The sequence below is a fragment of the Oncorhynchus gorbuscha genome, unplaced genomic scaffold (genome assembly GCF_021184085.1).
Source record: "Oncorhynchus gorbuscha isolate QuinsamMale2020 ecotype Even-year unplaced genomic scaffold, OgorEven_v1.0 Un_scaffold_2207, whole genome shotgun sequence".
NCBI classification, from domain to species: domain Eukaryota; kingdom Metazoa; phylum Chordata; class Actinopteri; order Salmoniformes; family Salmonidae; genus Oncorhynchus; species Oncorhynchus gorbuscha.
In genome coordinates, this window is record NW_025746776.1 from 43803 (window position 1) to 70931 (window position 27129).

The window sequence follows — 27129 nt, forward strand, 5'->3', positions numbered from 1 at the left end:
GGAACTCTACAATAATTACTCTGTATGAGGTTCTATGGTGTAATGGTTAGCACTCAGGACTCTGAATCCTGCGATCCGAGTTCAAATCTCGGTAGGACCTTCCATGATTTTGCAGTGACACACTCCTCCCTGTCAACTTTAAAATAGTTGTGCGTGAAAGAAACAAGTGGGTGGGAGTCGATAAGCACTCTTGTTACGCACAAATGGTTAGCCTACGGTAAATGCATACTATGAGTCCCTGGTATGTTTTTTAATTGAAAACTTGCTGCCCCACAAAGAACTGACAATGTTTCATATTTTGTTCACACTCGTCACTTCATTCGTGTTGGAAATATGTGGATTTCCAAGTGGATGCATGGTAGGGTAGCCCAGTTGATACCGTTTCTGGCCAGAAAATATTTGATATTTTTTTCCGGTGAACCAAGGACAGTAAAATCTGAACCCGTCACAGAGTATTGAGTTCTATGCTGTAAAGGTTATCACTCAGGACTCTGAATCCTACAATCCGAGTTTAAATCTTGGACGATCCTACCATGTCAATTAATTTGCCTCGTGGAACTAGAATATAGCTGTCCAAATATTGTTGTCAGTTGAAAGTATTTGCAACACGTGAAGGAACGACAGTCCGCTGTTGCAAATTAAACGCAGATTTTTTTTTCAATTTCCATTTGGACTTATAATATGGTTCTATGGTGTAATGGTTAGCACTCTGGACTTTGAATCCAGTGATCCGAGTTCAAATCTCGGTAGAACCTTCCTGTTTTTTTGTGCTGAATTATTCACATGGCCAACCAATAATCTCATAATCTGCTGTTTATCCGCTGTACTAAGGACAGGAAAATCGGAACTCTACAATAATTACTCTGTATGAGGTTCTATGGTGTAATGGTTAGCACTCAGGACTCTGAATCCTGCGATCCGAGTTCAAATCTCGGTAGGACCTTCCATGATTTTGCAGTGACACACTCCTCCCCTGTCAACTTTAAAATAGTTGTGCGTGAAAGAAACAAGTGGGTGGGAGTCGATAAGCACTCTTGTTACGCACAAATGGTTAGCCTACGGTAAATGCATACTATGAGTCCCTGGTACGTTTTTTAATTGAAAACTTGCTGCCCCACAAAGAACTGACAATGTTTCATATTTTGTTCACACTCATCACTTCATTCGTGTTGGAAATATGTGGATTTCCAAGTGGATGCATGGTAGGGTAGCCCAGTTGATACCGTTTCTGGCCAGAAAATATTTGATCTGTTTTTCCGGTGAACCAAGGACAGTAAAATCTGAACCCGTCACAGAGTATTGAGGGTTCTATGCTGTAAAGGTTATCACTCAGGACTCTGAATCCTACAATCCGAGTTTAAATCTTGGACGATCCTACCATGTCAATTAATTTGCCTCGTGGAACTAGAATATAGCTGTCCAAATATTGTTGTCAGTTGAAAGTATTTGCAACACGTGAAGGAACGACAGTCCGCTGTTGCAAATTAAACGCAGATTTTTTTTTCAATTTCCATTTGGACTTATAATATGGTTCTATGGTGTAATGGTTAGCACTCTGGACTTTGAATCCAGTGATCCGAGTTCAAATCTCGGTAGAACCTTCCTGTTTTTTTGTGCTGAATTATTCACATGGCCAACCAATAATCTCATAATCTGCTGTTTATCCGCTGTACTAAGGACAGGAAAATCGGAACTCTACAATAATTACTCTGTATGAGGTTCTATGGTGTAATGGTTAGCACTCAGGACTCTGAATCCTGCGATCCGAGTTCAAATCTCGGTAGGACCTTCCATGATTTTGCAGTGACACACTCCTCCCTGTCAACTTTAAAATAGTTGTGCGTGAAAGAAACAAGTGGGTGGGAGTCGATAAGCACTCTTGTTACGCACAAATGGTTAGCCTACGGTAAATGCATACTATGAGTCCCTGGTACGTTTTTTAATTGAAAACTTGCTGCCCCACAAAGAACTGACAATGTTTCATATTTTGTTCACACTCGTCACTTCATTCGTGTTGGAAATATGTGGATTTCCAAGTGGATGCATGGTAGGGTAGCCCAGTTGATACCGTTTCTGGCCAGAAAATATTTGATCTGTTTTTCCGGTGAACCAAGGACAGTAAAATCTGAACCCGTCACAGAGTATTGAGTTCTATGCTGTAAAGGTTATCACTCAGGACTCTGAATCCTACAATCCGAGTTTAAATCTTGGACAATCCTACCATGTCAATTAATTTGCCTCGTGGAACTAGAATATAGCTGTCCAAATATTGTTGTCAGTTGAAAGTATTTGCAACACGTGAAGGAACGACAGTCCGCTGTTGCAAATTAAACGCAGATTTTTTTTTCAATTTCCATTTGGACTTTAATATGGTTCTATGGTGTAATGGTTAGCACTCTGGACTTTGAATCCAGTGATCCGAGTTCAAATCTCGGTAGAACCTTCCTGTTTTTTTGTGCTGAATTATTCACATGGCCAACCAATAATCTCATAATCTGCTGTTTATCCGGTGTACAAATAACAGGAAAATCGGAACTCTACAATAATTACTCTGTATGGGGTTCTATGGTGTAATGGTTAGCACTCAGGACTCTGAATCCTGCGATCTGAGTTCAAATCTCGGTAGGACCTACCTTGATTTTGCAGTGACACACTCCTCCCTGTCAACTTTAAAATAGTTGTGCGTGAAAGAAACAAGTGGGTGGGAGTCGATAAGCACTCTTGTTACGCACAAATGGTTAGCCTACGGTAAATGCATACTATGAGTCCCTGGTACGTTTTTTAATTGAAAACTTGCTGCCCCACAAAGAACTGACAATGTTTCATATTTTGTTCACACTCATCACTTCATTCGTGTTGGAAATATGTGGATTTCCAAGTGGATGCATGGTAGGGTAGCCCAGTTGATACCGTTTCTGGCCAGAAAATATTTGATCTGTTTTTCCGGTGAACCAAGGACAGTAAAATCTGAACCCGTCACAGAGTATTGAGTACAGGGTTCTATGCTGTAAAGGTTATCACTCAGGACTCTGAATCCTACAATCCGAGTTTAAATCTTGGACAATCCTACCATGTCAATTAATTTGCCTCGTGGAACTAGAATATAGCTGTCCAAATATTGTTGTCAGTTGAAAGTATTTGCAACACGTGAAGGAACGACAGTCCGCTGTTGCAAATTAAACGCAGATTTTTTTTTCAATTTCCATTTGGATTTAATATGGTTCTATGGTGTAATGGTTAGCACTCTGGACTTTGAATCCAGTGATCCGAGTTCAAATCTCGGTAGAACCTTCCTGTTTTTTTGTGCTGAATTATTCACATGGCCAACCAATAATCTCATAATCTGCTGTTTATCCGGTGTACTAATGACAGGAAAATTGGAACTCTACAATAATTACTCTGTATGGGGTTCTATGGTGTAATGGTTAGCACTCAGGACTCTGAATCCTGCGATCCGAGTTCAAATCTCGGTAGGACCTACCTTGATTTTGCAGTGACACACTCCTCCCCTGTCAATTAAAATAGTTGTGCGTGAAAGAAACAAGTGGGTGGGAGTCGATAAGCACTCTTGTTACGCACAAATGGTTAGCCTACGGTAAATGCATACTATGAGTCCCTGGTACGTTTTTTAATTGAAAACTTGCTGCCCCACAAAGAACTGACAATGTTTCATATTTTGTTCACACTCATCACTTCATTCGTGTTGGAAATATGTGGATTTCCAAGTGGATGCATGGTAGGGTAGCCCAGTTGATACCGTTTCTGGCCAGAAAATATTTGATCTTTTTTCCGGTGAACCAAGGACAGTAAAATCTGAACCCGTCACAGAGTATTGAGTTCTATGCTGTAAAGGTTATCACTCAGGACTCTGAATCCTACAATCCGAGTTTAAATCTTGGACGATCCTACCATGTCAATTAATTTGCCTCGTGGAACTAGAATATAGCTGTCCAAATATTGTTGTCAGTTGAAAGTATTTGCAACACGTGAAGGAACGACAGTCCGCTGTTGCAAATTAAACGCAGATTTTTTTTTTCAATTTCCATTTGGACTTATAATATGGTTCTATGGTGTAATGGTTAGCACTCTGGACTTTGAATCCAGTGATCCGAGTTCAAATCTCGGTAGAACCTTCCTGTTTTTTTGTGCTGAATTATTCACATGGCCAACCAATAATCTCATAATCTGCTGTTTATCCGCTGTACTAAGGACAGGAAAATCGGAACTCTACAATAATTACTCTGTATGAGGTTCTATGGTGTAATGGTTAGCACTCAGGACTCTGAATCCTGCGATCCGAGTTCAAATCTCGGTAGGACCTTCCATGATTTTGCAGTGACACACTCCTCCCCTGTCAACTTTAAAATAGTTGTGCGTGAAAGAAACAAGTGGGTGGGAGTCGATAAGCACTCTTGTTACGCACAAATGGTTAGCCTACGGTAAATGCATACTATGAGTCCCTGGTACGTTTTTTAATTGAAAACTTGCTGCCCCACAAAGAACTGACAATGTTTCATATTTTGTTCACACTCGTCACTTCATTCGTGTTGGAAATATGTGGATTTCCAAGTGGATGCATGGTAGGGTAGCCCAGTTGATACCGTTTCTGGCCAGAAAATATTTGATCTGTTTTTCCGGTGAACCAAGGACAGTAAAATCTGAACCCGTCACAGAGTATTGAGTACAGGGTTCTATGCTGTAAAGGTTATCACTCAGGACTCTTAATCCTACAATCCGAGTTTAAATCTTGGACGATCCTACCATGTCAATTAATTTGCCTCGTGGAACTAGAATATAGCTGTCCAAATATTGTTGTCAGTTGAAAGTATTTGCAACACGTGAAGGAACGACAGTCCGCTGTTGCAAATTAAACGCAGATTTTTTTTTCAATTTCCATTTGGATTTAGAATATGGTTCTATGGTGTAATGTTTAGCACTCTGGACTTTGAATCCAGTGATCCGAGTTCAAATCTCGGTAGAACCTTCCTGTTTTTTTGTGCTGAATTATTCACATGGCCAACCAATAATCTCATAATCTGCTGTTTATCCGGTGTAAAAATGACAGGAAAATTGGAACTCTACACTTATTACTCTGTAAGGGGTTCTATGCTGTAAAGGTTATCACTCAGGACTCTGAATCCTACAATCCGAGTTTAAATCTTGGACGATCCTACCATGTCAATTAATTTGCCTCGTGGAACTAGAATATAGCTGTCCAAATATTGTTGTCAGTTGAAAGTATTTGCAACACGTGAAGGAACGACAGTCCGCTGTTGCAAATTAAACGCAGATTTTTTTTTTTTTTCAATTTCCATTTGGACTTATAATATGGTTCTATGGTGTAATGGTTAGCACTCTGGACTTTGAATCCAGTGATCCGAGTTCAAATCTCGGTAGAACCTTCCTGTTTTTTTGTGCTGAATTATTCACATGGCCAACCAATAATCTCATAATCTGCTGTTTATCCGCTGTACTAAGGACAGGAAAATCGGAACTCTACAATAATTACTCTGTATGAGGTTCTATGGTGTAATGGTTAGCACTCTGGACTTTGAATCCAGTGATCCGAGTTCAAATCTCGTAGAACCTTCCTGTTTTTTTGTGCTGAATTATTCACATGGCCAACCAATAATCTCATAATCTGCTGTTTATCCGGTGTAGGACAGGAATATCAGAACTCTACAATAATTACTCTGTATGGGGTTCTATGGTGTAATGGTTAGCACTCAGGACTCTGAATCCTGCGATCTGAGTTCAAATCTCGGTAGGACCTACCTTGATTTTGCAGTGACACACTCCTTCCCTGTCAACTTTAAAATAGTTGTGCGTGAAAGAAACAAGTGGGTGGGAGTCTATAAGCACTCTTGTTACGCACGAATGGCTAGCCTACGGTAAATGCATACTATGAGTCCCTGGTACGTTTTTTAATTGAAAACTTGCTGCCCCACAAAGAACTGACAATGTTTCATATTTTGTTCACACTCATCACATCATTCGTGTTGGAAATATGTGGATTTCCAAGTGGATGCATGGTAGGGTAGCCCAGTTGATACCGTTTCTGGCCAGAAAATATTTGATCTGTTTTTCCGGTGAACCAAGGACAGTAAAATCTGAACCCGTCACAGAGTATTGAGTACAGGGTTCTATGCTGTAAAGGTTATCACTCAGGACTCTGAATCCTACAATCCGAGTTTAAATCTTGGACAATCCTACCATGTCAATTAATTTGCCTCGTGGAACTAGAATATAGCTGTCCAAATATTGTTGTCAGTTGAAAGTATTTGCAACACGTGAAGGAACGACAGTCCGCTGTTGCAAATTAAACACAGATTTTTTTTTTCAATTTCCATTTGGATTTAGAATATGGTTCTATGGTGTAATGGTTAGCACTCTGGACTTTGAATCCAGTGATCCGAGTTCAAATCTCTGTAGAACCTTCCTGTTTTTTTGTGCTGAATTATTCACATGGCCAACCAATAATCTCATAATCTGCTGTTTATCCGGTGTACTAATGACAGAAAATCGGAACTCTACAATAATTACTCTGTATGGGGTTCTATGGTGTAATGGTTAGCACTCAGGACTCTGAATCCTGCGATCCGAGTTCAAATCTCGGTAGGACCTACCTTGATTTTGCAGTGACACACTCCTCCCCTGTCAACTTTAAAATAGTTGTGCGTGAAAGAAACAAGTGGGTGGGAGTCGATAAGCACTCTTGTTACGCACGAATGGTTAGCCTACGGTAAATGCATACTATGAGTCCCTGGTACGTTTTTTAATTGAAAACTTGCTGCCCCACAAAGAACTGACAATGTTTCATATTTTGTTCACACTCATCACTTCATTCGTGTTGGAAATATGTGGATTTCCAAGTGGATGCATGGTAGGGTAGCCCAGTTGATACCGTTTCTGGCCAGAAAATATTTGATTTTTTTTCCGGTGAACCAAGGACAGTAAAATCTGAACCCGTCACAGAGTATTGAGTACAGGGTTCTATGCTGTAAAGGTTATCACTCAGGACTCTGAATCCTACAATCCGAGTTTAAATCTTGGACAATCCTACCATGTCAATTAATTTGCCTCGTGGAACTAGAATATAGCTGTCCAAATATTGTTGTCAGTTGAAAGTATTTGCAACACGTGAAGGAACGACAGTCCGCTGTTGCAAATTAAACGCAGATTTTTTTTTTCAATTTCCATTTGGATTTAGAATATGGTTCTATGGTGTAATGGTTAGCACTCTGGACTTTGAATCCAGTGATCCGAGTTCAAATCTCGGTAGAACCTTCCTGTTTTTTTGTGCTGAATTATTCACATGGCCAACCAATAATCTCATAATCTGCTGTTTATCCGGTGTAAAAATGACAGGAAAATTGGAACTCTACAATAATTAATCTGTATGAGGTTCTATGGTGTAATGGTTAGCACTCAGGACTCTGAATCCTGCGATCCGAGTTCAAATCTCGGTAGGACTTACCTTGCTTTTGCAATGACACACTCCTCCCCTGTCAACTTTAAAATAGTTGTGCGTGAAAGAAACAAGTGGGTGGGAGTCGATAAGCACTCTTGTTACGCACAAATGGTTAGCCTACGGTAAATGCATACTATGAGTCCCTGGTACGTTTTTTAATTGAAAACTTGCTGCCCCACAAAGAACTGACAATGTTTCATATTTTGTTCACACTCGTCACTTCATTCGTGTTGGAAATATGTGGATTTCCAAGTGGATGCATGGTAGGGTAGCCCAGTTGATACCGTTTCTGGCCAGAAAATATTTGATATTTTTTTCCGGTGAACCAAGGACAGTAAAATCTGAACCCGTCACAGAGTATTGAGTTCTATGCTGTAAAGGTTATCACTCAGGACTCTGAATCCTACAATCCGAGTTTAAATCTTGGACGATCCTACCATGTCAATTAATTTGCCTCGTGGAACTAGAATATAGCTGTCCAAATATTGTTGTCAGTTGAAAGTATTTGCAACACGTGAAGGAACGACAGTCCGCTGTTGCAAATTAAACGCAGATTTTTTTTTTCAATTTCCATTTGGACTTATAATATGGTTCTATGGTGTAATGGTTAGCACTCTGGACTTTGAATCCAGTGATCCGAGTTCAAATCTCGGTAGAACCTTCCTGTTTTTTTGTGCTGAATTATTCACATGGCCAACCAATAATCTCATAATCTGCTGTTTATCCGGTGTACAAATGACAGGAAAATCGGAACTCTACAATAATTACTCTGTATGGGGTTCTATGGTGTAATGGTTAGCACTCAGGACTCTGAATCCTGCGATCCGAGTTCAAATCTCGGTAGGACCTTCCATGATTTTGCAGTGACACACTCCTCCCCTGTCAACTTTAAAATAGTTGTGCGTGAAAGAAACAAGTGGGTGGGAGTCGATAAGCACTCTTGTTACGCACAAATGGTTAGCCTACGGTAAATGCATACTATGAGTCCCTGGTACGTTTTTTAATTGAAAACTTGCTGCCCCACAAAGAACTGACAATGTTTCATATTTTGTTCACACTCATCACTTCATTCGTGTTGGAAATATGTGGATTTCCAAGTGGATGCATGGTAGGGTAGCCCAGTTGATACCGTTTCTGGCCAGAAAATATTTGATCTGTTTTTCCGGTGAACCAAGGACAGTAAAATCTGAACCCGTCACAGAGTATTGAGTTCTATGCTGTAAAGGTTATCACTCAGGACTCTGAATCCTACAATCCGAGTTTAAATCTTGGACGATCCTACCATGTCAATTAATTTGCCTCGTGGAACTAGAATATAGCTGTCCAAATATTGTTGTCAGTTGAAAGTATTTGCAACACGTGAAGGAACGACAGTCCGCTGTTGCAAATTAAACGCAGATTTTTTTTTCAATTTCCATTTGGACTTATAATATGGTTCTATGGTGTAATGGTTAGCACTCTGGACTTTGAATCCAGTGATCCGAGTTCAAATCTCGGTAGAACCTTCCTGTTTTTTTGTGCTGAATTATTCACATGGCCAACCAATAATCTCATAATCTGCTGTTTATCCGCTGTACTAAGGACAGGAAAATCGGAACTCTACAATAATTACTCTGTATGAGGTTCTATGGTGTAATGGTTAGCACTCAGGACTCTGAATCCTGCGATCCGAGTTCAAATCTCGGTAGGACCTTCCATGATTTTGCAGTGACACACTCCTCCCCTGTCAACTTTAAAATAGTTGTGCGTGAAAGAAACAAGTGGGTGGGAGTCGATAAGCACTCTTGTTACGCACAAATGGTTAGCCTACGGTAAATGCATACTATGAGTCCCTGGTACGTTTTTTAATTGAAAACTTGCTGCCCCACAAAGAACTGACAATGTTTCATATTTTGTTCACACTCGTCACTTCATTCGTGTTGGAAATATGTGGATTTCCAAGTGGATGCATGGTAGGGTAGCCCAGTTGATACCGTTTCTGGCCAGAAAATATTTGATCTTTTTTCCGGTGAACCAAGGACAGTAAAATCTGAACCCGTCACAGAGTATTGAGTTCTATGCTGTAAAGGTTATCACTCAGGACTCTGAATCCTACAATCCGAGTTTAAATCTTGGACGATCCTACCATGTCAATTAATTTGCCTCGTGGAACTAGAATATAGCTGTCCAAATATTGTTGTCAGTTGAAAGTATTTGCAACACGTGAAGGAACGACAGTCCGCTGTTGCAAATTAAACGCAGATTTTTTTTTTTTCAATTTCCATTTGGATTTAATATGGTTCTATGGTGTAATGGTTAGCACTCTGGACTTTGAATCCAGTGATCCGAGTTCAAATCTCGGTAGAACCTTCCTGTTTTTTTGTGCTGAATTATTCACATGGCCAACCAATAATCTCATAATCTGCTGTTTATCCGGTGTACAAAAGGACAGGAAAATCGGAACTCTACAATAATTACTCTGTATGGGGTTCTATGGTGTAATGGTTAGCACTCAGGACTCTGAATCCTGCGATCCGAGTTCAAATCTCGGTAGGACCTACCTTGATTTTGCAGTGACACACTCCTCCCTGTCAACTTTAAAATAGTTGTGCGTGAAAGAAACAAGTGGGTGGGAGTCGATAAGCACTCTTGTTACGCACAAATGGTTAGCCTACGGTAAATGCATACTATGAGTCCCTGGTACGTTTTTTAATTGAAAACTTGCTGCCCCACAAAGAACTGACAATGTTTCATATTTTGTTCACACTCATCACTTCATTCGTGTTGGAAATATGTGGATTTCCAAGTGGATGCATGGTAGGGTAGCCCAGTTGATACCGTTTCTGGCCAGAAAATATTTGATATTTTTTTCCGGTGAACCAAGGACAGTAAAATCTGAACCCGTCACAGAGTATTGAGTACAGGGTTCTATGCTGTAAAGGTTATCACTCAGGACTCTGAATCCTACAATCCGAGTTTAAATCTTGGACAATCCTACCATGTCAATTAATTTGCCTCGTGGAACTAGAATATAGCTGTCCAAATATTGTTGTCAGTTGAAAGTATTTGCAACACGTGAAGGAACGACAGTCCGCTGTTGCTAATTAAACGCAGATTTTTTTTTCAATTTCCAGTTGGATTTAGAATATGGTTCTATGGTGTAATGGTTAGCACTCTGGACTTTGAATCCAGTGATCCGAGTTCAAATCTCTGTAGAACCTTCCTATTTTTTTGTGCTGAATTATTCACATGGCCAACCAATAATCTCATAATCTGCTGTTTATCCGGTGTACTAATGACAGGAAAATCGGAACTCTACAATTATTACTCTGTATGGGGTTCTATGGTGTAATGGTTAGCACTCAGGACTCTGAATCCTGCGATCCGAGTTCAAATCTCGGTAGGACCTACCTTGATTTTGCAGTGACACACTCCTCCCCTGTCAACTTTAAAATAGTTGTGCGTGAAAGAAACAAGTGGGTGGGAGTCGATAAGCACTCTTGTTACGCACGAATGGTTAGCCTACGGTAAATGCATACTATGAGTCCCTGGTACGTTTTTTAATTGAAAACTTGCTGCCCCACAAAGAACTGACAATGTTTCATATTTTGTTCACACTCATCACTTCATTCGTGTTGGAAATATGTGGATTTCCAAGTGGATGCATGGTAGGGTAGCCCAGTTGATACCGTTTCTGGCCAGAAAATATTTGATATTTTTTTCCGGTGAACCAAGGACAGTAAAATCTGAACCCGTCACAGAGTATTGAGTTCTATGCTGTAAAGGTTATCACTCAGGACTCTGAATCCTACAATCCGAGTTTAAATCTTGGACGATCCTACCATGTCAATTAATTTGCCTCGTGGAACTAGAATATAGCTGTCCAAATATTGTTGTCAGTTGAAAGTATTTGCAACACGTGAAGGAACGACAGTCCGCTGTTGCAAATTAAACGCAGATTTTTTTTTTCAATTTCCATTTGGATTTATAATATGGTTCTATGGTGTAATGGTTAGCACTCTGGACTTTGAATCCAGTGATCCGAGTTCAAATCTCGGTAGAACCTTCCTGTTTTTTGTGCTGAATTATTCACATGGCCAACCAATAATCTCATAATCTGCTGTTTATCCGCTGTACTAAGGACAGGAAAATCGGAACTCTACAATAATTACTCTGTATGAGGTTCTATGGTGTAATGGTTAGCACTCAGGACTCTGAATCCTGCGATCCGAGTTCAAATCTCGGTAGGACCTTCCATGATTTTGCAGTGACACACTCCTCCCCTGTCAACTTTAAAATAGTTGTGCGTGAAAGAAACAAGTGGGTGGGAGTCGATAAGCACTCTTGTTACGCACAAATGGTTAGCCTACGGTAAATGCATACTATGAGTCCCTGGTACGTTTTTAATTGAAAACTTGCTGCCCCACAAAGAACTGACAATGTTTCATATTTTGTTCACACTCGTCACTTCATTCGTGTTGGAAATATGTGGATTTCCAAGTGGATGCATGGTAGGGTAGCCCAGTTGATACCGTTTCTGGCCAGAAAATATTTGATCTGTTTTTCCGGTGAACCAAGGACAGTAAAATCTGAACCCGTCACAGAGTATTGAGTACAGGGTTCTATGCTGTAAAGGTTATCACTCAGGACTCTGAATCCTACAATCCGAGTTTAAATCTTGGACGATCCTACCATGTCAATTAATTTGCCTCGTGGAACTAGAATATAGCTGTCCAAATATTGTTGTCAGTTGAAAGTATTTGCAACACGTGAAGGAACGACAGTCCGCTGTTGCAAATTAAACGCAGATTTTTTTTTTTCAATTTCCATTTGGATTTAGAATATGGTTCTATGGTGTAATGTTTAGCACTCTGGACTTTGAATCCAGTGATCCGAGTTCAAATCTCGGTAGAACCTTCCTGTTTTTTTGTGCTGAATTATTCACATGGCCAACCAATAATCTCATAATCTGCTGTTTATCCGGTGTAAAAATGACAGGAAAATTGGAACTCTACACTTATTACTCTGTAAGGGGTTCTATGCTGTAAAGGTTATCACTCAGGACTCTGAATCCTACAATCCGAGTTTAAATCTTGGATGATCCTACCATGTCAATTAATTTGCCTCGTGGAACTAGAATATAGCTGTCCAAATATTGTTGTCAGTTGAAAGTATTTGCAACACGTGAAGAAACGACAGTCCGCTGTTGCAAATTAAACGCAGATTTTTTTTTTCAATTTCCATTTGGACTTATAATATGGTTCTATGGTGTAATGGTTAGCACTCTGGACTTTGAATCCAGTGATCCGAGTTCAAATCTCGGTAGAACCTTCCTGTTTTTTTGTGCTGAATTATTCACATGGCCAACCAATAATCTCATAATCTGCTGTTTATCCGCTGTACTAAGGACAGGAAAATCGGAACTCTACAATAATTACTCTGTATGAGGTTCTATGGTGTAATGGTTAGCACTCTGGACTTTGAATCCAGTGATCCGAGTTCAAATCTCGTTAGAACCTTCCTGTTTTTTTGTGCTGAATTATTCACATGGCCAACCAATAATCTCATAATCTGCTGTTTATCCGGTGTACAAATAACAGGAATATCAGAACTCTACAATAATTACTCTGTATGGGGTTCTATGGTGTAATGGTTAGCACTCAGGACTCTGAATCCTGCGATCTGAGTTCAAATCTCGGTAGGACCTACCTTGATTTTGCAGTGACACACTCCTTCCCTGTCAACTTTAAAATAGTTGTGCGTGAAAGAAACAAGTGGGTGGGAGTCTATAAGCACTCTTGTTACGCACGAATGGCTAGCCTACGGTAAATGCATACTATGAGTCCCTGGTACGTTTTTTAATTGAAAACTTGCTGCCCCACAAAGAACTGACAATGTTTCATATTTTGTTCACACTCATCACATCATTCGTGTTGGAAATATGTGGATTTCCAAGTGGATGCATGGTAGGGTAGCCCAGTTGATACCGTTTCTGGCCAGAAAATATTTGATCTGTTTTTCCGGTGAACCAAGGACAGTAAAATCTGAACCCGTCACAGAGTATTGAGTTCTATGCTGTAAAGGTTATCACTCAGGACTCTGAATCCTACAATCCGAGTTTAAATCTTGGACAATCCTACCATGTCAATTAATTTGCCTCGTGGAACTAGAATATAGCTGTCCAAATATTGTTGTCAGTTGAAAGTATTTGCAACACGTGAAGGAACGACAGTCCGCTGTTGCTAATTAAACGCAGATTTTTTTTTCAATTTCCAGTTGGATTTAGAGTATGGTTCTATGGTGTAATGGTTAGCACTCTGGACTTTGAATCCAGTGATCCGAGTTCAAATCTCTGTAGAACCTTCCTGTTTTTTTGTGCTGAATTATTCACATGGCCAACCAATAATCTCATAATCTGCTGTTTATCCGGTGTACTAATGACAGGAAAATCGGAACTCTACAATTATTACTCTGTATGGGGTTCTATGGTGTAATGGTTAGCACTCAGGACTCTGAATCCTGCGATCCGAGTTCAAATCTCGGTAGGACCTACCTTGCTTTTGCAATGACACACTCCTCCCCTGTCAACTTTAAAATAGTTGTGCGTGAAAGAAACAAGTGGGTGGGAGTCGATAAGCACTCTTGTTACGCACGAATGGCTAGCCTACGGTAAATGCATACTATGAGTCCCTGGTACGTTTTTTAATTGAAAACTTGCTGCCCCACAAAGAACTGACAATGTTTCATATTTTGTTCACACTCATCACATCATTCGTGTTGGAAATATGTGGATTTCCAAGTGGATGCATGGTAGGGTAGCCCAGTTGATACCGTTTCTGGCCAGAAAATATTTGATCTGTTTTTCCGGTGAACCAAGGACAGTAAAATCTGAACCCGTCACAGAGTATTGAGTACAGGGTTCTATGCTGTAAAGGTTATCACTCAGGACTCTGAATCCTACAATCCGAGTTTAAATCTTGGACAATCCTACCATGTCAATTAATTTGCCTCGTGGAACTAGAATATAGCTGTCCAAATATTGTTGTCAGTTGAAAGTATTTGCAACACGTGAAGGAACGACAGTCCGCTGTTGCAAATTAAACGCAGAATTTTTTTTTTTCAATTTCCAGTTGGATTTAGAATATGGTTCTATGGTGTAATGGTTAGCACTCTGGACTTTGAATCCAGTGATCCGAGTTCAAATCTCGGTAGAACCTTCCTGTTTTTTTGTGCTGAATTATTCACATGGCCAACCAATAATCTCATAATCTGCTGTTTATCCGGTGTACAAATGACAGGAAAATCGGAACTCTACAATTATTACTCTGTATGGGGTTCTATGGTGTAATGGTTAGCACTCAGGACTCTGAATCCTGCGATCCGAGTTCAAATCTCGGTAGGACCTACCTTGATTTTGCAGTGACACACTCCTCCCCTGTCAACTTTAAAATAGTTGTGCGTGAAAGAAACAAGTGGGTGGGAGTCGATAAGCACTCTTGTTACGCACGAATGCCTAGCCTACGGTAAATGCATACTATGAGTCCCTGGTACGTTTTTTAATTGAAAACTTGCTGCCCCACAAAGAACTGACAATGTTTCATATTTTGTTCACACTCATCACTTCATTCGTGTTGGAAATATGTGGATTTCCAAGTGGATGCATGGTAGGGTAGCCCAGTTGATACCGTTTCTGGCCAGAAAATATTTGATCTGTTTTTCCGGTGAACCAAGGACAGTAAAATCTGAACCCGTCACAGAGTATTGAGTACAGGGTTCTATGCTGTAAAGGTTATCACTCAGGACTCTGAATCCTACAATCCGAGTTTAAATCTTGGACAATCCTACCATGTCAATTAATTTGCCTCGTGGAACTAGAATATAGCTGTCCAAATATTGTTGTCAGTTGAAAGTATTTGCAACACGTGAAGGAACGACAGTCCGCTGTTGCAAATTAAACGCAGATTTTTTTTTTTCAATTTCCATTTGGATTTAGAATATGGTTCTATGGTGTAATGTTTAGCACTCTGGACTTTGAATCCAGTGATCCGAGTTCAAATCTCGGTAGAACCTTCCTTTTTTTTTGTGCTGAATTATTCACATGGCCAACCAATAATCTCATAATCTGCTGTTTATCCGGTGTACAAATGACAGGAAAATTGGAACTCTACAATATTACTCTGTATGGGGTTCTATGGTGTAATGGTTAGCACTCAGGACTCTGAATCCTGCGATCCGAGTTCAAATCTCGGTAGGACCTACCTTGATTTTGCAGTGACACACTCCTCCCCTGTCAACTTTAAAATAGTTGTGCGTGAAAGAAACAAGTGGGTGGGAGTCGATAAGCACTCTTGTTACGCACGAATGCCTAGCCTACGGTAAATGCATACTATGAGTCCCTGGTACGTTTTTTAATTGAAAACTTGCTGCCCCACAAAGAACTGACAATGTTTCATATTTTGTTCACACTCATCACATCATTCGTGTTGGAAATATGTGGATTTCCAAGTGGATGCATGGTAGGGTAGCCCAGTTGATACCGTTTCTGGCCAGAAAATATTTGATCTGTTTTTCCGGTGAACCAAGGACAGTAAAATCTGAACCCGTCACAGAGTATTGAGTACAGGGTTCTATGCTGTAAAGGTTATCACTCAGGACTCTGAATCCTACAATCCGAGTTTAAATCTTGGACAATCCTACCATGTCAATTAATTTGCCTCGTGGAACTAGAATATAGCTGTCCAAATATTGTTGTCAGTTGAAAGTATTTGCAACACGTGAAGGAACGACAGTCCGCTGTTGCAAATTAAACGCAGATTTTTTTTTCAATTTCCATTTGGATTTAGAATATGGTTCTATGGTGTAATGGTTAGCACTCTGGACTTTGAATCCAGTGATCCGAGTTCAAATCTCGGTAGAACCTTCCTGTTTTTTTGTGCTGAATTATTCACATGGCCAACCAATAATCTCATAATCTGCTGTTTATCCGGTGTACAAATGACAGGAAAATTGGAACTCTACAATATTACTCTGTATGGGGTTCTATGGTGTAATGGTTAGCACTCAGGACTCTGAATCCTGCGATCTGAGTTCAAATCTCGGTAGGACCTACCTTGTTTTGCAGTGACACACTCCTCCCCTGTCAACTTTAAAATAGTTGTGCGTGAAAGAAACAAGTGGGTGGGAGTCGATAAGCACTCTTGTTACGCACGAATGCCTAGCCTACGGTAAATGCATACTATGAGTCCCTGGTACGTTTTTTAATTGAAAACTTGCTGCCCCACAAAGAACTGACAATGTTTCATATTTTGTTCACACTCATCACTTCATTCGTGTTGGAAATATGTGGATTTCCAAGTGGATGCATGGTAGGGTAGCCCAGTTGATACCGTTTCTGGCCAGAAAATATTTGATCTGTTTTTCCGGTGAACCAAGGACAGTAAAATCTGAACCCGTCACAGAGTATTGAGTTCTATGCTGTAAAGGTTATCACTCAGGACTCTGAATCCTACAATCCGAGTTTAAATCTTGGACGATCCTACCATGTCAATTAATTTGCCTCGTGGAACTGAATATAGCTGTCCAAATATTGTTGTCAGTTGAAAGTATTTGCAACACGTGAAGGAACGACAGTCCGCTGTTGCAAATTAAACGCAGATTTTTTTTTCAATTTCCATTTGGACTTATAATATGGTTCTATGGTGTAATGGTTAGCACTCTGGACTTTGAATCCAGTGATCCGAGTTCAAATCTCGGTAGAACCTTCCTGTTTTTTTGTGCTGAATTATTCACATGGCCAACCAATAATCTCATAATCTGCTGTTTATCCGGTGTAAAATGACAGGAAAATTGGAACTCTACACTTATTACTCTGTATGGGGTTCTATGCTGTAAAGGTTATCACTCAGGACTCTGAATCCTACAATCCGAGTTTAAATCTTGGACGATCCTACCATGTCAATTAATTTGCCTCGTGGAACTAGAATATAGCTGTCCAAATATTGTTGTCAGTTGAAAGTATTTGCAACACGTGAAGGAACGACAGTCCGCTGTTGCAAATTAAACGCAGATTTCAATTTCCATTTGATTTATAATATGGTTCTATGGTGTAATGGTTAGCACTCTGGACTTTGAATCCAGTGATCCGAGTTCAAATCTCGGTAGAACCTTCCTGTTTTTTTGTGCTGAATTATTCACATGGCCAACCAATAATCTCATAATCTGCTGTTTATCCGGTGTACAAATGACAGGAAAATCGGAACTCTACAATAATTACTCTGTATGGGGTTCTATGGTGTAATGGTTAGCACTCAGGACTCTGAATCCTGCGATCCGAGTTCAAATCTCGGTAGGACCTACCTTGATTTTGCAGTGACACACTCCTCCCCTGTCAACTTTAAAATAGTTGTGCGTGAAAGAAACAAGTGGGTGGGAGTCGATAAGCACTCTTGTTACGCACGAATGGTTAGCCTACGGTAAATGCATACTATGAGTCCCTGGTACGTTTTTTAATTGAAAACTTGCTGCCCCACAAAGAACTGACAATGTTTCATATTTTGTTCACACTCATCACTTCATTCGTGTTGGAAATATGTGGATTTCCAAGTGGATGCATGGTAGGGTAGCCCAGTTGATACCGTTTCTGGCCAGAAAATATTTGATCTGTTTTTCCGGTGAACCAAGGACAGTAAAATCTGAACCCGTCACAGAGTATTGAGTACAGGGTTCTATGCTGTAAAGGTTATCACTCAGGACTCTGAATCCTACAATCCGAGTTTAAATCTTGGACAATCCTACCATGTCAATTAATTTGCCTCGTGGAACTAGAATATAGCTGTCCAAATATTGTTGTCAGTTGAAAGTATTTGCAACACGTGAAGGAACGACAGTCCGCTGTTGCAAATTAAACGCAGATTTTTTTTTTTTCAATTTCCATTTGGATTTAGAATATGGTTCTATGGTGTAATGGTTAGCACTCTGGACTTTGAATCCAGTGATCCGAGTTCAAATCTCGGTAGAACCTTCCTGTTTTTTTTGTGCTGAATTATTCACATGGCCAACCAATAATCTCATAATCTCCTGTTTATCCATGTACAAATGACAGGAATATCGGAACTCTACAATAATTACTCTGTATGGGGTTCTATGGTGTAATGGTTAGCACTCAGGACTCTGAATCCTGCGATCCGAGTTCAAATCTCGGTAGGACCTACCTTGATTTTGCAGTGACACACTCCTCCCCTGTCAACTTTAAAATAGTTGTGCGTGAAAGAAACAAGTGGGTGGGAGTCGATAAGCACTCTTGTTACGCACGAATGGTTAGCCTACGGTAAATGCATACTATGAGTCCCTGGTACGTTTTTTAATTGAAAACTTGCTGCCCCACAAAGAACTGACAATGTTTCATATTTTGTTCACACTCATCACTTCATTCGTGTTGGAAATATGTGGATTTCCAAGTGGATGCATGGTAGGGTAGCCCAGTTGATACCGTTTCTGGCCAGAAAATATTTGATCTGTTTTTCCGGTGAACCAAGGACAGTAAAATCTGAACCCGTCACAGAGTATTGAGTACAGGGTTCTATGCTGTAAAGGTTATCACTCAGGACTCTGAATCCTACAATCCGAGTTTAAATCTTGGACAATCCTACCATGTCAATTAATTTGCCTCGTGGAACTAGAATATAGCTGTCCAAATATTGTTGTCAGTTGAAAGTATTTGCAACACGTGAAGGAACGACAGTCCGCTGTTGCTAATTAAACGCAGATTTTTTTTTCAATTTCCAGTTGGATTTAATATGGTTCTATGGTGTAATGGTTAGCACTCTGGACTTTGAATCCAGTGATCCGAGTTCAAATCTCGGTAGAACCTTCCTGTTTTTTTGTGCTGAATTATTCACATGGCCAACCAATAATCTCATAATCTGCTGTTTTGTTTCGGAACTCTACAATAATTATATGGTTCTATGGTGTAATGGTTAGCACTCTGGACTTTGAATCCAGTGATCCGAGTTCAAATCTCGGTAGAACCTTCCTGTTTTTTTGTGCTGAATTATTCACATGGCCAACCAATAATCTCATAATCTGCTGTTTATCCGGTGTACAAATGACAGGAATATCGGAACTCTACAATAATTACTCTGTATGGGGTTCTATGGTGTAATGGTTAGCACTCAGGACTCTGAATCCTGCGATCTGAGTTCAAATCTCGGTAGGACCTACCTTGATTTTGCAGTGACACACTCCTCCCTGTCAACTTTAAAATAGTTGTGCGTGAAAGAAACAAGTGGGTGGGAGTCGATAAGCACTCTTGTTACGCACGAATGCCTAGCCTACGGTAAATGCATACTATGAGTCCCTGGTACGTTTTTTAATTGAAAACTTGCTGCCCCACAAAGAACTGACAATGTTTCATATTTTGTTCACACTCATCACATCATTCGTGTTGGAAATATGTGGATTTCCAAGTGGATGCATGGTAGGGTAGCCCAGTTGATACCGTTTCTGGCCAGAAAATATTTGATCTGTTTTTCCGGTGAACCAAGGACAGTAAAATCTGAACCCGTCACAGAGTATTGAGTACAGGGTTCTATGCTGTAAAGGTTATCACTCAGGACTCTGAATCCTACAATCCGAGTTTAAATCTTGGACAATCCTACCATGTCAATTAATTTGCCTCGTGGAACTAGAATATAGCTGTCCAAATATTGTTGTCAGTTGAAAGTATTTGCAACACGTGAAGGAACGACAGTCCGCTGTTGCTAATTAAACGCAGATTTTTTTTTCAATTTCCAGTTGGATTTAGAATATGGTTCTATGGTGTAATGGTTAGCACTCTGGACTTTGAATCCAGTGATCCGAGTTCAAATCTCGGTAGAACCTTCCTGTTTTTTTGTGCTGAATTATTCACATGGCCAACCAATAATCTCATAATCTGCTGTTTATCCGGTGTACTAATGACAGGAAAATCGGAACTCTACAATTAATTACTCTGTATGGGGTTCTATGGTGTAATGGTTAGCACTCAGGACTCTGAATCCTGCGATCCGAGTTCAAATCTCGGTAGGACCTACCTTGATTTTGCAGTGACACACTCCTCCCCTGTCAACTTTAAAATAGTTGTGCGTGAAAGAAACAAGTGGGTGGGAGTCGATAAGCACTCTTGTTACGCACGAATGGCTAGCCTACGGTAAATGCATACTATGAGTCCCTGGTACGTTTTTTAATTGAAAACTTGCTGCCCCACAAAGAACTGACAATGTTTCATATTTTGTTCACACTCATCACATCATTCGTGTTGGAAATATGTGGATTTCCAAGTGGATGCATGGTAGGGTAGCCCAGTTGATACCGTTTCTGGCCAGAAAATATTTGATCTGTTTTTCCGGTGAACCAAGGACAGTAAAATCTGAACCCGTCACAGAGTATTGAGTACAGGGTTCTATGCTGTAAAGGTTATCACTCAGGACTCTGAATCCTACAATCCGAGTTTAAATCTTGGACAATCCTACCATGTCAATTAATTTGCCTCGTGGAACTAGAATATAGCTGTCCAAATATTGTTGTCAGTTGAAAGTATTTGCAACACGTGAAGGAACGACAGTCCGCTGTTGCAAATTAAACGCAGATTTTTTTTTTTCAATTTCCATTTGGATTTAGAATATGGTTCTATGGTGTAATGTTTAGCACTCTGGACTTTGAATCCAGTGATCCGAGTTCAAATCTCGGTAGAACCTTCCTGTTTTTTTGTGCTGAATTATTCACATGGCCAACCAATAATCTCATAATCTGCTGTTTATCCGGTGTAAAAATGACAGGAAAATTGGAACTCTACAATAATTACTCTGTATGGGGTTCTATGGTGTAATGGTTAGCACTCAGGACTCTGAATCCTGCGATCTGAGTTCAAATCTCGGTAGGACCTACCTTGTTTATGCAGTGACACACTCCTCCCCTGTCAACTTTAAAATAGTTGTGCGTGAAAGAAACAAGTGGGTGGGAGTCGATAAGCACTCTTGTTACGCACGAATGCCTAGCCTACGGTAAATGCATACTATGAGTCCCTGGTACGTTTTTTAATTGAAAACTTGCTGCCCCACAAAGAACTGACAATGTTTCATATTTTGTTCACACTCGTCACTTCATTCGTGTTGGAAATATGTGGATTTCCAAGTGGATGCATGGTAGGGTAGCCCAGTTGATACCGTTTCTGGCCAGAAAATATTTGATCTGTTTTTCCGGTGAACCAAGGACAGTAAAATCTGAACCCGTCACAGAGTATTGAGTTCTATGCTGTAAAGGTTATCACTCAGGACTCTGAATCCTACAATCCGAGTTTAAATCTTGGACGATCCTACCATGTCAATTAATTTGCCTCGTGGAACTAGAATATAGCTGTCCAAATATTGTTGTCAGTTGAAAGTATTTGCAACACGTGAAGGAACGACAGTCCGCTGTTGCAAATTAAACGCAGATTTTTTTTTTCAATTTCCATTTGGACTTATAATATGGTTCTATGGTGTAATGGTTAGCACTCTGGACTTTGAATCCAGTGATCCGAGTTCAAATCCCGGTAGAACCTTCCATTTTTTTTGTGCTGAATTATTCACATGGCCAACCTATAATCTCATAATCTGCTGTTTATCCGGTGTACAAATGACAGGAATATCAGAACTCTACAAGAATTACTCTGTATGGGGTTCTATGGTGTAATGGTTAGCACTCAGGACTCTGAATCCTGCGATCCAGTTCAAATCTCGGTAGGACCTACCTTGATTTTGCAGTGACACACTCCTCCCCTGTCAACTTTAAAATAGTTGTGCGTGAAAGAAACAAGTAGGTGGGAGTCGTTAAGCACTCTTGTTACGCACGAATGGTTAGCCTACGGTAAATGCATACTATGAGTCCCTGGTACGTTTTTTAATTGAAAACTTGCTGCCCCACAAAGAACTGACAATGTTTCATATTTTGTTCACACTCATCACTTCATTCGTGTTGGAAATATGTGGATTTCCAAGTGGATGCATGGTAGGGTAGCCCAGTTGATACCGTTTCTGGCCAGAAAATATTTGATCTGTTTTTCCGGTGAACCAAGGACAGTAAAATCTGAACCCGTCACAGAGTATTGAGTTCTATGCTGTAAAGGTTATCACTCAGGACTCTGAATCCTACAATCCGAGTTTAAATCTTGGACGATCCTACCATGTCAATTAATTTGCCTCGTGGAACTAGAATATAGCTGTCCAAATATTGTTGTCAGTTGAAAGTATTTGCAACACGTGAAGAAACGACAGTCCGCTGTTGCAAATTAAACGCAGATTTTTTTTTTCAATTTCCATTTGGACTTATAATATGGTTCTATGGTGTAATGGTTAGCACTCTGGACTTTGAATCCAGTGATCCGAGTTCAAATCTCTGTAGAACCTTCCTGTTTTTTTGTGCTGAATTATTCACATGGCCAACCAATAATCTCATAATCTGCTGTTTATCCGGTGTACAAATGACAGGAATATCGGAACTCTACAAGAATTACTCTGTATGGGGTTCTATGGTGTAATGGTTAGCACTCAGGACTCTGAATCCTGCGATCCAGTTCAAATCTCGGTAGGACCTACCTTGATTTTGCAGTGACACACTCCTCCCCTGTCAACTTTAAAATAGTTGTGCGTGAAAGAAACAAGTAGGTGGGAGTCGATAAGCACTCTTGTTACGCACGAATGGTTAGCCTACGGTAAATGCATACTATGAGTCCCTGGTACGTTTTTTAATTGAAAACTTGCTGCCCCACAAAGAACTGACAATGTTTCATATTTTGTTCACACTCATCACTTCATTCGTGTTGGAAATATGTGGATTTCCAAGTGGATGCATGGTAGGGTAGCCCAGTTGATACCGTTTCTGGCCAGAAAATATTTGATCTGTTTTTCCGGTGAACCAAGGACAGTAAAATCTGAACCCGTCACAGAGTATTGAGTACAGGGTTCTATGCTGTAAAGGTTATCACTCAGGACTCTGAATCCTACAATCCGAGTTTAAATCTTGGACAATCCTACCATGTCAATTAATTTGCCTCGTGGAACTAGAATATAGCTGTCCAAATATTGTTGTCAGTTGAAAGTATTTGCAACACGTGAAGGAACGACAGTCCGCTGTTGCAAATTAAACGCAGATTTTTTTTTCAATTTCCATTTGGATTTAGAATATGGTTCTATGGTGTAATGGTTAGCACTCTGGACTTTGAATCCAGTGATCCGAGTTCAAATCTCGGTAGAACCTTCCTGTTTTTTTGTGCTGAATTATTCACATGGCCAACCAATAATCTCATAATCTGCTGTTTATCCGGTGTACAAATGACAGGAATATCGGAACTCTACAATAATTACTCTGTATGGGGTTCTATGGTGTAATGGTTAGCACTCAGGACTCTGAATCCTGCGATCCGAGTTCAAATCTCGGTAGGACCTACCTTGATTTTGCAGTGACACACTCCTCCCTGTCAACTTTAAAATAGTTGTGCGTGAAAGAAACAAGTGGGTGGGAGTCGATAAGCACTCTTGTTACGCACAAATGGTTAGCCTACGGTAAATGCATACTATGAGTCCCTGGTACGTTTTTTAATTGAAAACTTGCTGCCCCACAAAGAACTGACAATGTTTCATATTTTGTTCACACTCGTCACTTCATTCGTGTTGGAAATATGTGGATTTCCAAGTGGATGCATGGTAGGGTAGCCCAGTTGATACCGTTTCTGGCCAGAAAATATTTGATCTGTTTTTCCGGTGAACCAAGGACAGTAAAATCTGAACCCGTCACAGAGTATTGAGGGTTCTATGCTGTAAAGGTTATCACTCAGGACTCTGAATCCTACAATCCGAGTTTAAATCTTGGACGATCCTACCATGTCAATTAATTTGCCTCGTGGAACTAGAATATAGCTGTCCAAATATTGTTGTCAGTTGAAAGTATTTGCAACACGTGAAGGAACGACAGTCCGCTGTTGCAAATTAAACGCAGATTTTTTTTTTCAATTTCCATTTGGATTTATAATATGGTTCTATGGTGTAATGGTTAGCACTCTGGACTTTGAATCCAGTGATCCGAGTTCAAATCTCGGTAGAACCTTCCTGTTTTTTTGTGCTGAATTATTCACATGGCCAACCAATAATCTCATAATCTGCTGTTTATCCGCTGTACTAAGGACAGGAAAATCGGAACTCTACAATAATTACTCTGTATGAGGTTCTATGGTGTAATGGTTAGCACTCAGGACTCTGAATCCTGCGATCTGAGTTCAAATCTCGGTAGGACCTTCCATGATTTTGCAGTGACACACTCCTCCCCTGTCAACTTTAAAATAGTTGTGCGTGAAAGAAACAAGTGGGTGGGAGTCGATAAGCACTCTTGTTACGCACAAATGGTTAGCCTACGGTAAATGCATACTATGAGTCCCTGGTACGTTTTTTAATTGAAAACTTGCTGCCCCACAAAGAACTGACAATGTTTCATATTTTGTTCACACTCGTCACTTCATTCGTGTTGGAAATATGTGGATTTCCAAGTGGATGCATGGTAGGGTAGCCCAGTTGATACCGTTTCTGGCCAGAAAATATTTGATCTGTTTTTCCGGTGAACCAAGGACAGTAAAATCTGAACCCGTCACAGAGTATTGAGTACAGGGTTCTATGCTGTAAAGGTTATCACTCAGGACTCTGAATCCTACAATCCGAGTTTAAATCTTGGACGATCCTACCATGTCAATTAATTTGCCTCGTGGAACTAGAATATAGCTGTCCAAATATTGTTGTCAGTTGAAAGTATTTGCAACACGTGAAGGAACGACAGTCCGCTGTTGCAAATTAAACGCAGATTTTTTTTTTTCAATTTCCATTTGGATTTAGAATATGGTTCTATGGTGTAATGTTTAGCACTCTGGACTTTGAATCCAGTGATCCGAGTTCAAATCTCGGTAGAACCTTCCTGTTTTTTTGTGCTGAATTATTCACATGGCCAACCAATAATCTCATAATCTGCTGTTTATCCGGTGTAAAAATGACAGGAAAATTGGAACTCTACACTTATTACTCTGTAAGGGGTTCTATGGTGTAATGGTTAGCACTCAGGACTCTGAATCCTGCGATCCGAGTTCAAATCTCGGTAGGACCTACCTTGTTTATGCAGTGACACACTCCTCCCCTGTCAACTTTAAAAAAGTTGTGCGTGAAAGAAACAAGTGGGTGGGAGTCGATAAGCACTCTTGTTACGCACGAATGCCTAGCCTACGGTAAATGCATACTATGAGTCCCTGGTACGTTTTTTAATTGAAAACTTGCTGCCCCACAAAGAACTGACAATGTTTCATATTTTGTTCACACTCATCACTTCATTCGTGTTGGAAATATGTGGATTTCCAAGTGGATGCATGGTAGGGTAGCCCAGTTGATACCGTTTCTGGCCAGAAAATATTTGATCTGTTTTTCCGGTGAACCAAGGACAGTAAAATCTGAACCCGTCACAGAGTATTGAGTACAGGGTTCTATGCTGTAAAGGTTATCACTCAGGACTCTGAATCCTACAATCCGAGTTTAAATCTTGGACGATCCTACCATGTCAATTAATTTGCCTCGTGGAACTAGAATATAGCTGTCCAAATATTGTTGTCAGTTGAAAGTATTTGCAACACGTGAAGGAACGACAGTCCGCTGTTGCAAATTAAACGCAGATTTTTTTTTTCAATTTCCATTTGGATTTAGAATATGGTTCTATGGTGTAATGGTTAGCACTCTGGACTTTGAATCCAGTGATCCGAGTTCAAATCTCGGTAGAACCTTCCTGTTTTTTTGTGCTGAATTATTCACATGGCCAACCAATAATCTCATAATCTGCTGTTTATCCGGTGTACAAATGACAGGAAAATCGGAACTCTACAATAATTACTCTGTATGGGGTTCTATGGTGTAATGGTTAGCACTCAGGACTCTGAATCCTGCGATCTGAGTTCAAATCTCGGTAGGACCTACCTTGCTTTTGCAATGACACACTCCTCCCCTGTCAACTTTAAAATAGTTGTGCGTGAAAGAAACAAGTGGGTTGGAGTCGATAAGCACTCTTGTTACGCACGAATGGCTAGCCTACGGTAAATGCATACTATGAGTCCCTGGTACGTTTTTTAATTGAAAACTTGCTGCCCCACAAAGAACTGACAATGTTTCATATTTTGTTCACACTCATCACTTCATTCGTGTTGGAAATATGTGGATTTCCAAGTGGATGCATGGTAGGGTAGCCCAGTTGATACCGTTTCTGGCCAGAAAATATTTGATCTGTTTTTCCGGTGAACCAAGGACAGTAAAATCTGAACCCGTCACAGAGTATTGAGTACAGGGTTCTATGCTGTAAAGGTTATCACTCAGGACTCTGAATCCTACAATCCGAGTTTAAATCTTGGACGATCCTACCATGTCAATTAATTTGCCTCGTGGAACTAGAATATAGCTGTCCAAATATTGTTGTCAGTTGAAAGTATTTGCAACACGTGAAGGAACGACAGTCCGCTGTTGCAAATTAAACGCAGATTTTTTTTTCAATTTCCATTTGGATTTATAATATGGTTCTATGGTGTAATGGTTAGCACTCTGGACTTTGAATCCAGTGATCCGAGTTCAAATCTCGGTAGAACCTTCCTG

At 40.2% G+C, this 27129-nt stretch overlaps 64 non-coding genes across 64 annotated transcripts; all 64 read left to right on the forward strand.

The window, feature by feature from the left end:
* Positions 1-28: 28 nt before the first annotated feature.
* trnaq-cug lies at positions 29-100 on the forward strand. Its single transcript has one exon. It is a non-coding gene; the product is annotated as a tRNA-Gln (tRNA).
* Positions 101-683: 583 nt separating this feature from the next.
* Positions 684-755, forward strand: trnaq-uug. Its single transcript has one exon. It is a non-coding gene; the product is annotated as a tRNA-Gln (tRNA).
* Positions 756-871: 116 nt separating this feature from the next.
* On the forward strand, positions 872-943 carry trnaq-cug. Its single transcript has one exon. It is a non-coding gene; the product is annotated as a tRNA-Gln (tRNA).
* Positions 944-1529: 586 nt separating this feature from the next.
* On the forward strand, positions 1530-1601 carry trnaq-uug. Its single transcript has one exon. It is a non-coding gene; the product is annotated as a tRNA-Gln (tRNA).
* Positions 1602-1717: 116 nt separating this feature from the next.
* On the forward strand, positions 1718-1789 carry trnaq-cug. The gene has a single exon. It is a non-coding gene; the product is annotated as a tRNA-Gln (tRNA).
* Positions 1790-2371: 582 nt separating this feature from the next.
* trnaq-uug lies at positions 2372-2443 on the forward strand. Its single transcript has one exon. It is a non-coding gene; the product is annotated as a tRNA-Gln (tRNA).
* A 116-nt stretch (positions 2444-2559) lies between these two features.
* Positions 2560-2631, forward strand: trnaq-cug. The gene has a single exon. It is a non-coding gene; the product is annotated as a tRNA-Gln (tRNA).
* Positions 2632-3219: 588 nt separating this feature from the next.
* Positions 3220-3291, forward strand: trnaq-uug. Its single transcript has one exon. It is a non-coding gene; the product is annotated as a tRNA-Gln (tRNA).
* Positions 3292-3407: 116 nt separating this feature from the next.
* Positions 3408-3479, forward strand: trnaq-cug. The gene has a single exon. It is a non-coding gene; the product is annotated as a tRNA-Gln (tRNA).
* Positions 3480-4061: 582 nt separating this feature from the next.
* On the forward strand, positions 4062-4133 carry trnaq-uug. The gene has a single exon. It is a non-coding gene; the product is annotated as a tRNA-Gln (tRNA).
* Positions 4134-4249: 116 nt separating this feature from the next.
* On the forward strand, positions 4250-4321 carry trnaq-cug. Its single transcript has one exon. It is a non-coding gene; the product is annotated as a tRNA-Gln (tRNA).
* A 591-nt stretch (positions 4322-4912) lies between these two features.
* On the forward strand, positions 4913-4984 carry trnaq-uug. The gene has a single exon. It is a non-coding gene; the product is annotated as a tRNA-Gln (tRNA).
* A 346-nt stretch (positions 4985-5330) lies between these two features.
* Positions 5331-5402, forward strand: trnaq-uug. The gene has a single exon. It is a non-coding gene; the product is annotated as a tRNA-Gln (tRNA).
* Positions 5403-5518: 116 nt separating this feature from the next.
* On the forward strand, positions 5519-5589 carry trnaq-uug. Its single transcript has one exon. It is a non-coding gene; the product is annotated as a tRNA-Gln (tRNA).
* A 112-nt stretch (positions 5590-5701) lies between these two features.
* Positions 5702-5773, forward strand: trnaq-cug. Its single transcript has one exon. It is a non-coding gene; the product is annotated as a tRNA-Gln (tRNA).
* A 592-nt stretch (positions 5774-6365) lies between these two features.
* trnaq-uug lies at positions 6366-6437 on the forward strand. Its single transcript has one exon. It is a non-coding gene; the product is annotated as a tRNA-Gln (tRNA).
* Positions 6438-6552: 115 nt separating this feature from the next.
* On the forward strand, positions 6553-6624 carry trnaq-cug. The gene has a single exon. It is a non-coding gene; the product is annotated as a tRNA-Gln (tRNA).
* Positions 6625-7215: 591 nt separating this feature from the next.
* On the forward strand, positions 7216-7287 carry trnaq-uug. Its single transcript has one exon. It is a non-coding gene; the product is annotated as a tRNA-Gln (tRNA).
* Positions 7288-7403: 116 nt separating this feature from the next.
* trnaq-cug lies at positions 7404-7475 on the forward strand. Its single transcript has one exon. It is a non-coding gene; the product is annotated as a tRNA-Gln (tRNA).
* A 585-nt stretch (positions 7476-8060) lies between these two features.
* trnaq-uug lies at positions 8061-8132 on the forward strand. The gene has a single exon. It is a non-coding gene; the product is annotated as a tRNA-Gln (tRNA).
* A 116-nt stretch (positions 8133-8248) lies between these two features.
* trnaq-cug lies at positions 8249-8320 on the forward strand. Its single transcript has one exon. It is a non-coding gene; the product is annotated as a tRNA-Gln (tRNA).
* A 584-nt stretch (positions 8321-8904) lies between these two features.
* Positions 8905-8976, forward strand: trnaq-uug. The gene has a single exon. It is a non-coding gene; the product is annotated as a tRNA-Gln (tRNA).
* A 116-nt stretch (positions 8977-9092) lies between these two features.
* On the forward strand, positions 9093-9164 carry trnaq-cug. Its single transcript has one exon. It is a non-coding gene; the product is annotated as a tRNA-Gln (tRNA).
* A 584-nt stretch (positions 9165-9748) lies between these two features.
* trnaq-uug lies at positions 9749-9820 on the forward strand. Its single transcript has one exon. It is a non-coding gene; the product is annotated as a tRNA-Gln (tRNA).
* A 117-nt stretch (positions 9821-9937) lies between these two features.
* Positions 9938-10009, forward strand: trnaq-cug. Its single transcript has one exon. It is a non-coding gene; the product is annotated as a tRNA-Gln (tRNA).
* Positions 10010-10599: 590 nt separating this feature from the next.
* Positions 10600-10671, forward strand: trnaq-uug. Its single transcript has one exon. It is a non-coding gene; the product is annotated as a tRNA-Gln (tRNA).
* Positions 10672-10787: 116 nt separating this feature from the next.
* trnaq-cug lies at positions 10788-10859 on the forward strand. The gene has a single exon. It is a non-coding gene; the product is annotated as a tRNA-Gln (tRNA).
* Positions 10860-11444: 585 nt separating this feature from the next.
* trnaq-uug lies at positions 11445-11516 on the forward strand. The gene has a single exon. It is a non-coding gene; the product is annotated as a tRNA-Gln (tRNA).
* A 115-nt stretch (positions 11517-11631) lies between these two features.
* On the forward strand, positions 11632-11703 carry trnaq-cug. The gene has a single exon. It is a non-coding gene; the product is annotated as a tRNA-Gln (tRNA).
* Positions 11704-12295: 592 nt separating this feature from the next.
* On the forward strand, positions 12296-12367 carry trnaq-uug. Its single transcript has one exon. It is a non-coding gene; the product is annotated as a tRNA-Gln (tRNA).
* A 342-nt stretch (positions 12368-12709) lies between these two features.
* trnaq-uug lies at positions 12710-12781 on the forward strand. Its single transcript has one exon. It is a non-coding gene; the product is annotated as a tRNA-Gln (tRNA).
* A 116-nt stretch (positions 12782-12897) lies between these two features.
* Positions 12898-12969, forward strand: trnaq-uug. Its single transcript has one exon. It is a non-coding gene; the product is annotated as a tRNA-Gln (tRNA).
* A 116-nt stretch (positions 12970-13085) lies between these two features.
* Positions 13086-13157, forward strand: trnaq-cug. Its single transcript has one exon. It is a non-coding gene; the product is annotated as a tRNA-Gln (tRNA).
* Positions 13158-13741: 584 nt separating this feature from the next.
* On the forward strand, positions 13742-13813 carry trnaq-uug. The gene has a single exon. It is a non-coding gene; the product is annotated as a tRNA-Gln (tRNA).
* A 116-nt stretch (positions 13814-13929) lies between these two features.
* On the forward strand, positions 13930-14001 carry trnaq-cug. Its single transcript has one exon. It is a non-coding gene; the product is annotated as a tRNA-Gln (tRNA).
* Positions 14002-14595: 594 nt separating this feature from the next.
* Positions 14596-14667, forward strand: trnaq-uug. Its single transcript has one exon. It is a non-coding gene; the product is annotated as a tRNA-Gln (tRNA).
* A 116-nt stretch (positions 14668-14783) lies between these two features.
* On the forward strand, positions 14784-14855 carry trnaq-cug. The gene has a single exon. It is a non-coding gene; the product is annotated as a tRNA-Gln (tRNA).
* A 593-nt stretch (positions 14856-15448) lies between these two features.
* Positions 15449-15520, forward strand: trnaq-uug. The gene has a single exon. It is a non-coding gene; the product is annotated as a tRNA-Gln (tRNA).
* Positions 15521-15635: 115 nt separating this feature from the next.
* Positions 15636-15707, forward strand: trnaq-cug. The gene has a single exon. It is a non-coding gene; the product is annotated as a tRNA-Gln (tRNA).
* A 591-nt stretch (positions 15708-16298) lies between these two features.
* Positions 16299-16370, forward strand: trnaq-uug. The gene has a single exon. It is a non-coding gene; the product is annotated as a tRNA-Gln (tRNA).
* Positions 16371-16485: 115 nt separating this feature from the next.
* trnaq-cug lies at positions 16486-16557 on the forward strand. The gene has a single exon. It is a non-coding gene; the product is annotated as a tRNA-Gln (tRNA).
* Positions 16558-17139: 582 nt separating this feature from the next.
* trnaq-uug lies at positions 17140-17211 on the forward strand. Its single transcript has one exon. It is a non-coding gene; the product is annotated as a tRNA-Gln (tRNA).
* A 333-nt stretch (positions 17212-17544) lies between these two features.
* trnaq-uug lies at positions 17545-17616 on the forward strand. Its single transcript has one exon. It is a non-coding gene; the product is annotated as a tRNA-Gln (tRNA).
* A 116-nt stretch (positions 17617-17732) lies between these two features.
* trnaq-cug lies at positions 17733-17804 on the forward strand. The gene has a single exon. It is a non-coding gene; the product is annotated as a tRNA-Gln (tRNA).
* Positions 17805-18398: 594 nt separating this feature from the next.
* Positions 18399-18470, forward strand: trnaq-uug. Its single transcript has one exon. It is a non-coding gene; the product is annotated as a tRNA-Gln (tRNA).
* A 116-nt stretch (positions 18471-18586) lies between these two features.
* trnaq-cug lies at positions 18587-18658 on the forward strand. Its single transcript has one exon. It is a non-coding gene; the product is annotated as a tRNA-Gln (tRNA).
* Positions 18659-19247: 589 nt separating this feature from the next.
* Positions 19248-19319, forward strand: trnaq-uug. The gene has a single exon. It is a non-coding gene; the product is annotated as a tRNA-Gln (tRNA).
* Positions 19320-19407: 88 nt separating this feature from the next.
* trnaq-uug lies at positions 19408-19479 on the forward strand. Its single transcript has one exon. It is a non-coding gene; the product is annotated as a tRNA-Gln (tRNA).
* Positions 19480-19595: 116 nt separating this feature from the next.
* trnaq-cug lies at positions 19596-19667 on the forward strand. Its single transcript has one exon. It is a non-coding gene; the product is annotated as a tRNA-Gln (tRNA).
* A 590-nt stretch (positions 19668-20257) lies between these two features.
* Positions 20258-20329, forward strand: trnaq-uug. Its single transcript has one exon. It is a non-coding gene; the product is annotated as a tRNA-Gln (tRNA).
* A 117-nt stretch (positions 20330-20446) lies between these two features.
* trnaq-cug lies at positions 20447-20518 on the forward strand. Its single transcript has one exon. It is a non-coding gene; the product is annotated as a tRNA-Gln (tRNA).
* A 593-nt stretch (positions 20519-21111) lies between these two features.
* On the forward strand, positions 21112-21183 carry trnaq-uug. Its single transcript has one exon. It is a non-coding gene; the product is annotated as a tRNA-Gln (tRNA).
* Positions 21184-21299: 116 nt separating this feature from the next.
* trnaq-cug lies at positions 21300-21371 on the forward strand. The gene has a single exon. It is a non-coding gene; the product is annotated as a tRNA-Gln (tRNA).
* A 585-nt stretch (positions 21372-21956) lies between these two features.
* On the forward strand, positions 21957-22028 carry trnaq-uug. The gene has a single exon. It is a non-coding gene; the product is annotated as a tRNA-Gln (tRNA).
* A 772-nt stretch (positions 22029-22800) lies between these two features.
* Positions 22801-22872, forward strand: trnaq-uug. Its single transcript has one exon. It is a non-coding gene; the product is annotated as a tRNA-Gln (tRNA).
* Positions 22873-23650: 778 nt separating this feature from the next.
* On the forward strand, positions 23651-23722 carry trnaq-uug. Its single transcript has one exon. It is a non-coding gene; the product is annotated as a tRNA-Gln (tRNA).
* A 116-nt stretch (positions 23723-23838) lies between these two features.
* On the forward strand, positions 23839-23910 carry trnaq-cug. The gene has a single exon. It is a non-coding gene; the product is annotated as a tRNA-Gln (tRNA).
* Positions 23911-24496: 586 nt separating this feature from the next.
* Positions 24497-24568, forward strand: trnaq-uug. The gene has a single exon. It is a non-coding gene; the product is annotated as a tRNA-Gln (tRNA).
* A 116-nt stretch (positions 24569-24684) lies between these two features.
* Positions 24685-24756, forward strand: trnaq-cug. Its single transcript has one exon. It is a non-coding gene; the product is annotated as a tRNA-Gln (tRNA).
* A 593-nt stretch (positions 24757-25349) lies between these two features.
* On the forward strand, positions 25350-25421 carry trnaq-uug. The gene has a single exon. It is a non-coding gene; the product is annotated as a tRNA-Gln (tRNA).
* A 116-nt stretch (positions 25422-25537) lies between these two features.
* trnaq-cug lies at positions 25538-25609 on the forward strand. The gene has a single exon. It is a non-coding gene; the product is annotated as a tRNA-Gln (tRNA).
* Positions 25610-26201: 592 nt separating this feature from the next.
* Positions 26202-26273, forward strand: trnaq-uug. The gene has a single exon. It is a non-coding gene; the product is annotated as a tRNA-Gln (tRNA).
* Positions 26274-26389: 116 nt separating this feature from the next.
* On the forward strand, positions 26390-26461 carry trnaq-cug. Its single transcript has one exon. It is a non-coding gene; the product is annotated as a tRNA-Gln (tRNA).
* A 591-nt stretch (positions 26462-27052) lies between these two features.
* trnaq-uug lies at positions 27053-27124 on the forward strand. Its single transcript has one exon. It is a non-coding gene; the product is annotated as a tRNA-Gln (tRNA).
* Positions 27125-27129: the final 5 nt, after the last annotated feature.